This window comes from Balaenoptera physalus (genome assembly GCF_965194825.1).
Source record: "Balaenoptera physalus genome assembly, chromosome: 10".
NCBI lineage: Eukaryota > Metazoa > Chordata > Mammalia > Artiodactyla > Balaenopteridae > Balaenoptera > Balaenoptera physalus.
In genome coordinates this window covers 42,701,627-42,713,257 of record NC_138889.1, presented here as the reverse complement: position 1 = coordinate 42,713,257, position 11,631 = coordinate 42,701,627, and the positions used below count along the sequence as shown (strand labels likewise).

At 39.0% G+C, this 11,631-nt stretch overlaps 1 long non-coding RNA gene across 1 annotated transcript in view; it reads left to right on the top strand.

The window, feature by feature from the left end:
* The first annotated feature begins 214 nt into the window (after positions 1–214).
* The window catches only part of LOC309636726, an 85,179-nt gene continuing 73,762 nt past the window's right edge, over positions 215–11,631 (top strand). The window contains exon 1 of the long non-coding RNA XR_014250180.1: positions 215–281. This is a non-coding gene — a long non-coding RNA (uncharacterized lncRNA). The remainder of the gene's footprint in view (positions 282–11,631) is intronic.

The window sequence follows — 11,631 nt, the reverse complement described above, 5'->3', positions numbered from 1 at the left end:
CTCACTCAGTGGAAAAAGTGAGGTGACCAGAAATGTTATAAAGCAAAATTAGAAAATATCAGGCCTCTACAAAGAACATACAAATCAATTTTCACTGCAAAGTAAAGGAGCTGTTACAGTGGAGGATTACTGGACTGAATGTCAATATTATGACATAGTATGAGTGTGTTTCATGTTTGGTAATTGCAATCATTGTTGCTTTTGTTGTGGTCATCCATGTACAATGCTTGGTGTCAGTCTATTTATGTCTTGTAAAAATAAAATACAGTGTGTGTGTGTGTGTGTGTGTAAAAAAAAAAATCAAGCCTCTAAATTAAGTCATTCTTTAAGTCAGACTAAAATAATTATGGATGAAACGTTAACTGAATGTGCAGGGCTGGCCTAGGATTTGTGAGGGAATATAGAAGTAGAAGTCCCTCCTTGCCAGTAAGGGGTTTACTGAATTCTAGGAACTCAATGCCATTTACTACAACCAACCTCATTTTTCATTCTGGTCAATCATTGAACAGTTATGGGCGTATCTACCACCTCATCTTTATGCTCAAGCATAGAGGAAGAGGAGAAAACAAAGTCAGTAGTAAATGAAGGGTTTGTGAGTGGGGGTAGAAGGTGATTAGATACATGGCTTGGGAAGGTAGTGCTTGGGAGAAGAGGTGGATTGGTAAGTGGGTGCTTGGGAGGAAATGTGTGAGCACGCGAGGAAAGGATTACACAAGCACCCAGGATGCAAATTTCCAGGCTAAGTCCCAATTCCCATGTTGGCTTGGCTCTTTTCCCAGGTCCACAACCCCTCTTAATTGGCCTTACTGATATCCATCCCCTCTTGAAGCCTCTGTTGTGACCCAATTTCCAAGCCAGCTCTGACAGATGTGATCTGTTTAAACTGCTTATCACAGAAAATTCTAAAAATTCCAAATGCATACAGAAGTAGAGAAGACCCATGTATCCATTCCTTAGCTTCAGCAATTTTCAGCTCATTTATACTCCCATATACTTCTCTCACTCCATGGATTATTTTGAAGAAAATTACAGTCAACACATAATTTTATTCATAAAGATTTCAGTATGCATCTCTAAAAGATACAGACTCTAGAAAACAACTACAACACATTTATCAAACCTTAATATTAATAATAATTCCTAATAACAAGTATTCTGTCAACAATCTTTTTGTTAATATAGTTTGTTTGAATCAAGTTCCAACTAAGATCCATTTATTGTGATTTATTTTTATATCTGACAAGTCTCTTTTGATCTAGTAATACCTCCTTCATCTCTTTTCTTCCCCTTGCAATTATTTGTTGAAGACAACAAGATGTTTGTCCTCTAGAGTTTTCCACAGTTTGATTTTGCTGCTTTCATCCTTATGGTGTCACTTAACATGTTTCCTTGTCCGCTGTATTTCCTGTAAATTGGTAGTTAGTTCTAAAGACTTAATCAGATTCACATTTGTTTATTTTGGCAAGACACCCTTATAGGTGGTGCTGGGTACTTCTTTCAGGAGGCATATCAGGTCTGGTTTTTCCTCTTTTTGTGATGTCAACAGTTGTTGCTGATCATTGCCTAGATCCATTAATTAGTGGTTGCAAACAGTGATTTTCCAGTTTTTTTCTTTCCTTCTTTATTTATATATAGACTTCCCCTCATTTACTATTTGTTACCCAGAGGAAAGACAGAAAAAAATGTTGTTTCTTTTATTTGCCAGTTTTCAAATAATAAGCTTGTTTCTGATCATCCCCCAAGGACAATCAATGATGTTTTTCTTTGTGTGTGTATGTGTGTGTGTGTGTGTGTGTGTGTATATATATATATATAAATATATATATAATATATTACATGTATAATATAATAATATATAGTATATTATATATCAATATATTAATATATAATATAATAATATACATAATATAATATATATAATATAATCTTGGATTTAAATCTATTTGGTATGTTTCAATCCACTGCAGTTATTATCCGTATCATTGCTCAAATTCTCCCATCAGTGGTCAATGGGAGCCTCTCCAAGTTACTTCCTGAATTTTTTTAAGACACTAGTGGTTTTCAGTAAATGCCCTACATTCTAGTATGATGTGATGTTCTAAACTCCACTTGTTCATTTTTCTGTCTCAGATCTGGAAACTGCCATTTTTACAAGGAACCTTGTTCCCATTAGAAAGAAATGGAATTTAGAGACTGCAATCTGAGCATTAGGGTATGCAGTTTCTATTGATGGACATTTGGTTCTTTCTAATCTTTAAGTGCAGAACTGTTCCTCTGCTTTCAGGTGTGGAACATAGCATTAGTTCCCCCTTACAGCCATCAAAGCAATGTGGTCTTCCTACATTTCCTTTTCTGCCCCTCATTTATTCTACAGAATAATGTTAAGTATTTGATTTCTAAGAAGCAAAATAGCATAGCTGTTAAGAACACATATTCTGGAGCCAGTCTTCCTAGTTTTATATCCTAGCTTTGCTACTTACTAGTTCTCTGGCCTTTCTGTGCCTTGATTTTCTAATCTCTAAAAGAGGTATGAAAATATTAGTATTTACCCAATGACATCATTTTTGAAAAAATTAATATATATAAGGCATTTCAACAATGCCTGGTACATAGGAAGCATATATAAATGTTTTCCATTATTAATATTTTCAGTGGGCATTGAGTGTATAACCATGTGTACTTTAGGATTCTTTTGGTAGTAAGCAACAGAAATTGAGCTCAAGCTTGCTTAACAAAAAAGTAGGACTTATTGGATTACAGGCTTGCAGGGGTCCTGGGGAGGTGACAGAATCAAAGGAGGAAGTTTAAGAGTTAAGACCTTACCCAGAAACTGGAGTAGGGGACTCAAGGCTCCACACTCTGTACATCGCTGCCTGTCTCTGGTTCTCCTTGTGTCTTGGCCTCATTCTTTTTCCTGCAGATAGGTTTACTTGGTATCAGGGAAGAGGGCTACTGAAGCCCCAAAGCAACATTCTTCCCATCTCAGAAAAGAAAAATGGTTACCCTACTCCCTCTAATTCAGAGAATTTTATAAAAGACTCTGATGGTTGACCTTAAATCATGTGCTCACAATTGGACAAATCCACGGCTTTGAAGGAGCACTGAATTATAGTTGGCCCTGTCTGGATCACATGCATATCCCACTGAATGGGTGAAATCATCATAAGTGAAAGTCCACCAGGACCACATGGGGTGACAAAGAGGTCCCCAAAGGAAAGGGAACCCCCTTACCAGAAGAAAGGAGAAAGGAAAGCATGCTGGAGAGATAAAAACAATAGCTGCCAGGACTGACTACAGATAAAATAAAACATGGTCTCTGCTTTCAAGGAACTCACATTCTAGTGGGAGAAAAACAGGGACAGATAAATGAATCCCATAATTACAGTTATACCATGTCAGGCACCACAGTGGTGGTGGAGTTAAGAGAGGCCTTCACTCTCAGCTGCTGGTCTTACAAAAGTATCTGGCTTTCCCCATGGTGTTCCTGGATGCCCTCTGCCCACTCTGACATTTGAAATGCAGCAGACAAACTGGGGGCAGAGATTTCATGCCAGACTTCAAAGGAATAAAATATAGGCATTCACTTCCAATTTAGAAAGGAGCTTGTCTGGGCAGAGTATTTATTTTTTTTTATCATTTAATTACATCATGGGGAAATTGGCTAAAGTGGCTGAATGAGTAACTGGCACTGCTTTGTCTGCTGGTGGGGGGAGAGCACACCTTTAATTCTGAAGGTCCAAGAGGTTTTTTTGGTCATATCCTCTATTATTTACCATCACAAGAGAAGGTAGAGATACAAAAGTATTGATATTTGTAAAACAGAAATGCCAAGTATTTATACCTGTTGTGTTTCTACTTTCACATTTTAATAATTATTAAGAGCCCTGCATTGGTTTCCTAGTCACCATAGCAAATGACCATAAACTAGGTATCTTAAAACAGAAATGTAACCTCTCACAGTTCTAAAGGCCAGTGTCCAAAACCAACGTGTCACCAGGGCCATGCTCTCTCTGAAGGCTCGAGGGAAGGATCTTTCCTTCTTCCTAGCTCACGGGGGTTGCTGGCAATCCTTGGTGTTCCTGGGCTTCTGGGTGCATCACTCCAATCTATGCCTCCATCTTCACATGGCCTTCTTCCCAGCGTGTGTTTCTGTGTCTCTTCTCCTCTTCTCATAAGTACACCAGTCATATTGGATTAGGGCTCACTTTTTTTTTTAAACGTCTTTATTGGAGTATAATTGCTTTACAATCGTGTGTTAGTTTCTGCTTTATAACAAAGTGAATCAGCTATACATATACATATATCCCCATAGCTCTTCCCTTTTGCGTCTCCCTCCCTCCCACCCTCCCTATCCCACCCCTCTAGTAGTCACAAAGCACCGAGCTGATTTCCCTGTGCTATGCAGCTGCTTCCCACTAGCTATCTATTTTATATTTGGTAGTGTATATAAGTCCATGCCACTCTCTCACTTCGCCCCAGCTTACCCTTCCCCCTCCCCATGTCCTCAAGTCCATTCTCTAGGTCTGCGTCTTTATTCCTGTCCTACCCTTAGGTTCTTCAGAACAATTTTTTTTTTTTTGGAAATTCCATATATATGTGTTAGCATACAGTATTTGTTTCTCTCTTTCTGACTTACTTCACTCTGTATGACAGACTCTAGGTCCATCCACCTCACTACATACAACTCAATTTCATTTTTTTATGGCTGAGTAATATTCCACTGTATATATGTGCCACATCTTCTTTATCCATTCATCCGTTGATGGACACTTCGGTTGTTTCCATGTCCTGGCTATTGTAAATAGAGCTGCAATGAACATTGCGGTTATGACTCTTTTTGAATTATGGTTTTCTCAGGGTATATGCCCAGTAGTGGGATTGCAGGGTCATATGATAGTTCTACTTCTAGTTTTTTAAGGAACCTCCGTACTGTTCTCCATAGTGGCTGTATCAATTTACATTCCCACCAGCAGTGAAAGAGTGTTCCCTGTTCTCCACACCCTTTCCAACATTTATTGTTTGTAGATTTTTTGATGATGGCCATTCTGACTGGTGTGAGGTGATACCTCACTGTAGTTTTGATTTGCATTTCTCTATTGATTAGTGATGTTGAGCATTCTTTCATGTGCTTGTTGACAATCTGTATATCTTCTTTGGAGAAATGTCTATGTAGCTCTTCTGCCCATTTTTGCATTGGGTTGTTTGCTTTTTTGATTTTGACCTGCATGAGCTCCTTATAAATTTTGGAGATTAATCCTTTGTCAGTTGCTTCATTTGCAAATATTTTCTCCCATTCTGAGGGTTGTCTTTTCATTTTGTTTATGGTTGCCTTTTCTGTGCAAAACCTTTTAAGTTTCATTAGGTCCCATTTGCTTATTTTTGTTTTTATTTCCATTTCTTTAGGATGTGGGTCAAAAAGGATCTTGCTGTGATTTATGTCATAGAGTATTCTGCCTATGTTTTCCTCTAAGAGTTTTAGAGTGTCTGGCCTTACATTTAAGTCTTTAACCCATTTTGAGTTTATTTTTGTGTAAGGTGTTAGGGAGTGTTCTAATTTCATTCTTTTACATGTAGCTGTCCAGTTTTCCCAGCACCACTTATTGAAGAGGCTGTCGTTTCTCCATTGTATATTCTTGTCTCCTTTATCAAAGATAAGGTGACCATATGTGCATGGGTTTATCTCTGGGCCATCTATCCTGTTCCATTGATCTACATTTCTGTTTTTGTGCCTGTACCATACTGTCTTGATTACTGTAGCTTTGTAGTATAGTCTGAAGTCAGGGAGTCTGATTACTCCAGCTCCATATTTCGTTCTGAAGATTACTTTGGCTATTCGGGGTCTTTTGTGTTTCCATACAAATTGTGAAATTTTTTGTTCTAGTTCTGTGAAAAATGCCATTGGTAGTTTGATAGGAATTGCATTGAGTCTGTAGACTGCTTTGGATAGTAGTCATTTTCACAATGTTGAGTTTTCCAATCCAAGAACATGGTATATCTCTCCATCTGTTTGTATCATCTTTAATTTCTTTCATCAGTGTCTTATGGTTTTCTCCATACAGGTGTTTTGTCTCCTTAGGGAGGTTTATTCCTAGGTATTTTATTCTTTTTGTTGCAGTGGTAAATGGGAGTGTTTCCTTAATTTCTCTTTCAGGTTTTTCATCATTAGTGTATAGGAATGCAAGAGATTTCTGTGCTTTAATTTTGTATTCTGCTACTTTACCAAATTCATTGATTAGCCTTAGGAGTTTTCTGGTAGAGTCTTTAGGATTCTCTAGGTATAGTATCAAGTCATCTGCAAACAGTGACAACTTTACTTCTTCTTTTCCAATTTGGATTCCTTTTATGTCTTTTTCTTCTCTGATTGCTGTGACTAAAACTTCCAAAACTATGTTGAATAATAGTGGTGAGAGTGGGCAACCTTGCCTTGTTCCTGATCTTAGTGAAAATGGTTTGAATTTTTCACCATTGAGAATGATGTTGGCTGTGGGTTTGTCATATATGGCCTTTATTATGTTGAGGTAAGTTCCCTCTATGCCTACTTTCTGGCAGGTTTTTATCATAAATGAGTGTTGAATTTTGTCAAAAGCTTTTCCTGCATGTATTGAGATGATCATATGGTTTTTCTCCTTCAATTTGTTAATATGGTGTAACACGTTGATTGATTTGCATATATTGAAGAATCCTTGCATTCCTTGGATAAACCCCACTTGATCATGGTGTATGATCCTTTTAATGTGCTGTTGGATTCTGTTTGCTAGTATTTTGTTGAGGATTTTTGCATTTATCTTCATCAGTGATATTGGCCTGTAGTTTTCTTTCTTTGTGACATCTTTGTGTGGTTTTGGTATCAGGGTGATGGTGGTCTCATAGAATGAGTTTGGGAGTGTTCCTCCCTCTGCTATATTTTGGAAGAGTTTGAGAAGGATTTGTGTTAGCTCTTCTTTAAATGTTTGATAGAATTTCCCTGTGAAGCCATCTAGTCCTGGCTTTTGTTTGTTGGAAGATTTTTTGTTGTTGTTGTTGGAAGATTTTTAATCACAGTTTCAATTTCAGTGCTTGTGATTGGTCTGTTTATATTTTCTATTTCTTCCTGGTTCAGTCTCAGAAGGTTGTGCTTTTCTAAAAGTTTGTCTGTTTCTTCCATGTTGTCCATTTTATTGGCATATGCTTGCTTGTAGTAATCTCTCATGATCCTTTGTATTTCTGCAGTGTCAGTTGTTACTTCTCTTTTTTCTTTTCTAATTCTATTGATTTGAGTTTTCTCCCTTTTTTTCTTGATGAGTCTGGCTAATGGTTTATCAATTTTGTTTATCTTCTCAAAGAACCAGCTTTTAGTCTTATTGATCTTCGCTATTGTTTCCTTCATTTCTTTTTCATTTATTTCTGTGCAGATCTTTATGATTTCTTTCCTTCTGCTAACTTTGTGGGTTTTTTGTACTTCTTTCTCTAATTGCTTTAGGTGTAAGGTTAAGTTGTTTATATGAGATATTTCTTGTTTCTTGAGGTAGGATTGTATTGCTATAAACTTCCCTCTTAGAACTGATTTTGCTGCATCCCATAGGTTTTGGGTCATCATGTTTTCATTGTCATTTGTTTCTAGGTATTTTTTGATTTCCCCTTTGATTTCTTCAGTGATCTTTTGGTTATTAAGTAGTGTATTGTTTAGCCTCCATGTTTTTGTATGTTTTACAGATTTTTTCCTTTAATTGATATCTAGTCTCATAGCGTTGTGGTTGGAAAAGGTACTTGGTACGATTTCAATTTTTGAAACTTACCAGGGCTTGATTTGTGACCCAAGATATAATCTATCCTGGAGAGTATTCCATGAGCCCTTGAGAAGAATGTGTATTCTGTTGTTTTGCATGGAATGTAATTAAGCCCATCTTGTTTAATGTATCATTTAAAGCTTGTGTTTCCTTATTTATTTTCATTTTGGATGATCTGTCCATTGGTGAAAGTGGGGTGTTAAAGTCCCCTACTATGATTGTGTTACTGTCGATTTCTCCTTTTATGGCTGTTAGCATTTGCCTTAGGTATTGATGTGCTCCTATTTTGGGTGCATAAAATTTACAATTGTTATATCTTCTTCTTGGATTGATCCCTTGATCATTATCTAGTTTCCTTCTTTGTCTCTTGTAATAGTCTTTGTTTTAAAGTCTATTTTGTCTGATAGGAGGTTTGATACTCCAGCTTTCTTTTGATTTCCATTTGCCTGGAATATCTTTTTCCATCCCCTCACTTTCAGTCTGTATGTGTCCCTGGGTCTGAAGTGGGTCTCTTGTAGACAGCATATATACAGCTCTTGTTTTCGTATCCATTCAGCCAGTCTATGTCTTTTGGTTGGAGCATTTAATCCATTTACATTTAAGGTAGTTATCAATAGGTACGTTCCTATTACCATTTTCTTAATTATTTTGGGTTTGTTATTGTAGGTCTTTTCCTTCTCTTGTTTTTCCTGCCTAGAGTAGTTCCTTTAGCATTTGTTGTAAAGCTGTTTTGGTGGTGTTGAATTCTCTTAGCTTTTGCTTGTCTGTAATGGTTTTAATTTCTCCATCAAATCTGAATGACATCCTTGCTGGGTAGAGTAATCTTCGTTGTAGGTTCTTCCCTTTCCTCTCTTTAAATATATCTTGCCACTCCTTTCTGGCTTGCAGAGTTTCTGCTGAAAGATCAGCTGTTAACCTTATGGTGATTCCCTTGTATGTTATTTGTTGTTTTTCCTTTGCTGCTTTTATTTTTTTTCTTTTTATTTAATTTTTGATAGTTTGATTAATATGTGTCTTGGCGTGTTTCTCCTTATATTTATCCTATATGGGACTCTCTGTGCTTCCTGGACTTGATTAACTATTTCCTTTCCCATATTAGGGAAGTTTTCAACTATCATCTCTTCAAATATTTTCTCAGTCCCTTTCTTTTTCTCTTCTTCTTCTGGGACCCCTGTAATTCGAATGTTGGTGTGGTTAATGTTGTCCCAGAGGTCTCTGAGACTGTTCTCAATTCTTTTCATTCTTTGTTCTTTATTCTGCTCTGCAGTGGTTATTTCCACTCTCTTATCTTCCAGGTCACTTATCCGTTCTTCTGCCTCAGTTATTCTGCTATTGATTGCTTCTAGAGAATTTTTAATTTCATTTATTGTGTTGTTCATCATTCTTTGTTTGCTGTTTAGTTTTTCTAAGTCCTTGTTAAACGTTTCTTGTATTTTCTCAATTCTATTTCCAAGATTTTGGATCACCTTTACTATCAGTACTCTGAATTCTTTTTCAGGTAGACTGCCTATTTCCTCTTCATTTGTTTGGTCTGGTGGGTTTTTATCTTGCTCCTTCATCTGCTGTGTCTTTCTCAGTCTTCTCATTTTGCTTAACTTACTGTGTTTGGGGTCTCCTTTTCACAGACTGCAGGTTCATAGTTCTCGTTGTTTTTGTTATCTGGCCCCAGTGGGTAAGGTTGGTTCAGTGGATTGTGTAGGCTTCCTGGTGGAGGGGACTAGTGCCTGTGTTCTGGAGGATGAGGCTGGATCTTGTCTTTCTGGTGGGCAGGACTGCATCTGATGGTGTGTTTTGGGGTGTCTGTGACCTTAGTATGATTTTAGGCAGACTTTCTGCTAATGGGTGGGGTTGTGTTCCTGTCTTGCTAGTTGTTTTGCATAGGGTGTCCAGCACTGTAGCTTGCTGTTTGTTGAGTGGAGCTCGGTCTTAGTGTTGCGATGGAGATCTCTGGGAGAGCTTTCACCGTTTGATATTACATGGAGCTGGGAGGTCTCTGGTGGACCAATGTCCTGAACTCAGCTCTCCCAACTCAGATGCACAGGCCTGACACCCAGTGGGAGCACCAAGACCCCGTCAGCCACCTGGCTCAGAAGAAAAGGGAGAAAAATGAAAGAAAGAAAGAAAGAAAGAAAGAAAGAAAGAAAGAAAGAAAGAAAGAAAGAGAAAAATAAAATAAAATAAAGTTATTAAAATAAAGATTAAAAATTAAAAATTTTTAAAGTAATAAAATAAAGAAAAGAAAAAGAAAGAAAGAAGAGAGAAACCAAACTAGAAAACAAATCCACCAATGATGACAAGCACTAAAAACTATACTAAAAAAAACAAAAACAAAACAAAACAAAATAAAACGGACAGACAGAACCCTAGGAGAAATGGTAAAAGCAAAGCTATACAGACAAAATCACTCAAAGAAGCATACACATACACACTCACAAAAAGAGAAAAAGGAAAAAAGTATATATATTGTTGCTCCCAAAGTCCACCGCCTCAATTTTGGGATGATTCGTTGTCTATTCAGGTATTCCACAGATGCAGGGTACATCAAGGTGATTGTGGAGATTTAATCCGCTGATCCTGAGGCTGCTGGGAGAAATTTCCCTTTCTCTTCTTTGTTTGCACAGCTCCTGTGTTTCAGCTTTGGATCTGGCCCCACCTCTGCGTGTAGGTTGCCTGAGGGCATCTGTTCTTCGCTCAGGCAGGACGGGGTTAAAGTAGCAGCTGATTAGGGGGATCTGGCTCACTCAGACCAAAGGGAGGGAGGGGTACGGAATGTGGGGCGAGCCTGCAGTGGCAGAGGCAGGCATGACATTGCAACAGCATGAGGCACTCCGTGTGTTCTCCTGGGGAAGTTGTCCCTGGATCACGGGACCCTGGCAATGGTGAGCTGCACAGCCTCCCAGGAGGGGAGGTGTGGATAGTGACCTGTGCTTGCACACAGGCTTCTTGGTGGCTGCAACAGCAGCCTTAGCGTTTCATGCCCGTATCAGTTGTACATGCTGGTAGCCGCAGCTCACACCCATCTCTGGAGCTCGTTTAGGCAGTACTCTGAATCCCCTCTCTTCACACACCCTGAAACAATGGTCTCTTGCCTCTTTGGCAGATCCAGACGTTTTCCTGGACTCCTTCCTGGCTGGCTGTGGCGCACTAGCCCCCTTCAGGCTGTGTTCACGCAGCCAACCCCAGTCCTCTCCCTGGGATCTGACCTCTGAAGCCGGAGCCTCAGCTCCCAGCCCCTACCCGCCCCAGTGGGTGAGCAGACAAGCCTCTTGGTCTGGTGAGTGCTGGCTGGCACCGATACTCTGTGCGGGAATCTCTCCGCTTTGCCCTCTGCACCACTGTTGCTGCACTCTCCTCTGTGGCTCTGAAGCTTCCCCCCTCCGCCATCCCCCTGTCTCTGCCAGTGAAGGGTCTTCCTAGTGTGTGGAAACTTTTCCTCCTTCACAGCTCCCTCCCAGAGGGGCAGGTCCCATCCCTATTCTTTTGTCTCTGTTTTTTCTTTTTTCTTTTGCCCTACCCAGGTACTTGGGGAGTGTCTTGCCTTTTGGGAAGTCTGAGGTTTTCTGCCAGCTTTCAGTAGGTGCTCTGTAGGAGTTGTTCCACATGTAGATGTATTTCTGATGTATTTGTTGGGAGGAAGGTGATCTCCACGTCTTACTCTTCCGCCATCTTGAAGGTCTCTCTAGGGCTCACTTTAATGACTTCCTCTTAATGTGTTTACATCTGCAAAGACCCTGTTTCCAAATAAGGTCACATTCACAGGTACGGAGGGTTAGGACTCCAACATATCTTTTGGGGAGACAAAATTCAACTCATAACCAACTCCATCTCATTTTCAAAAGTTTTGAAGTTTCAAAATGTCTGACAA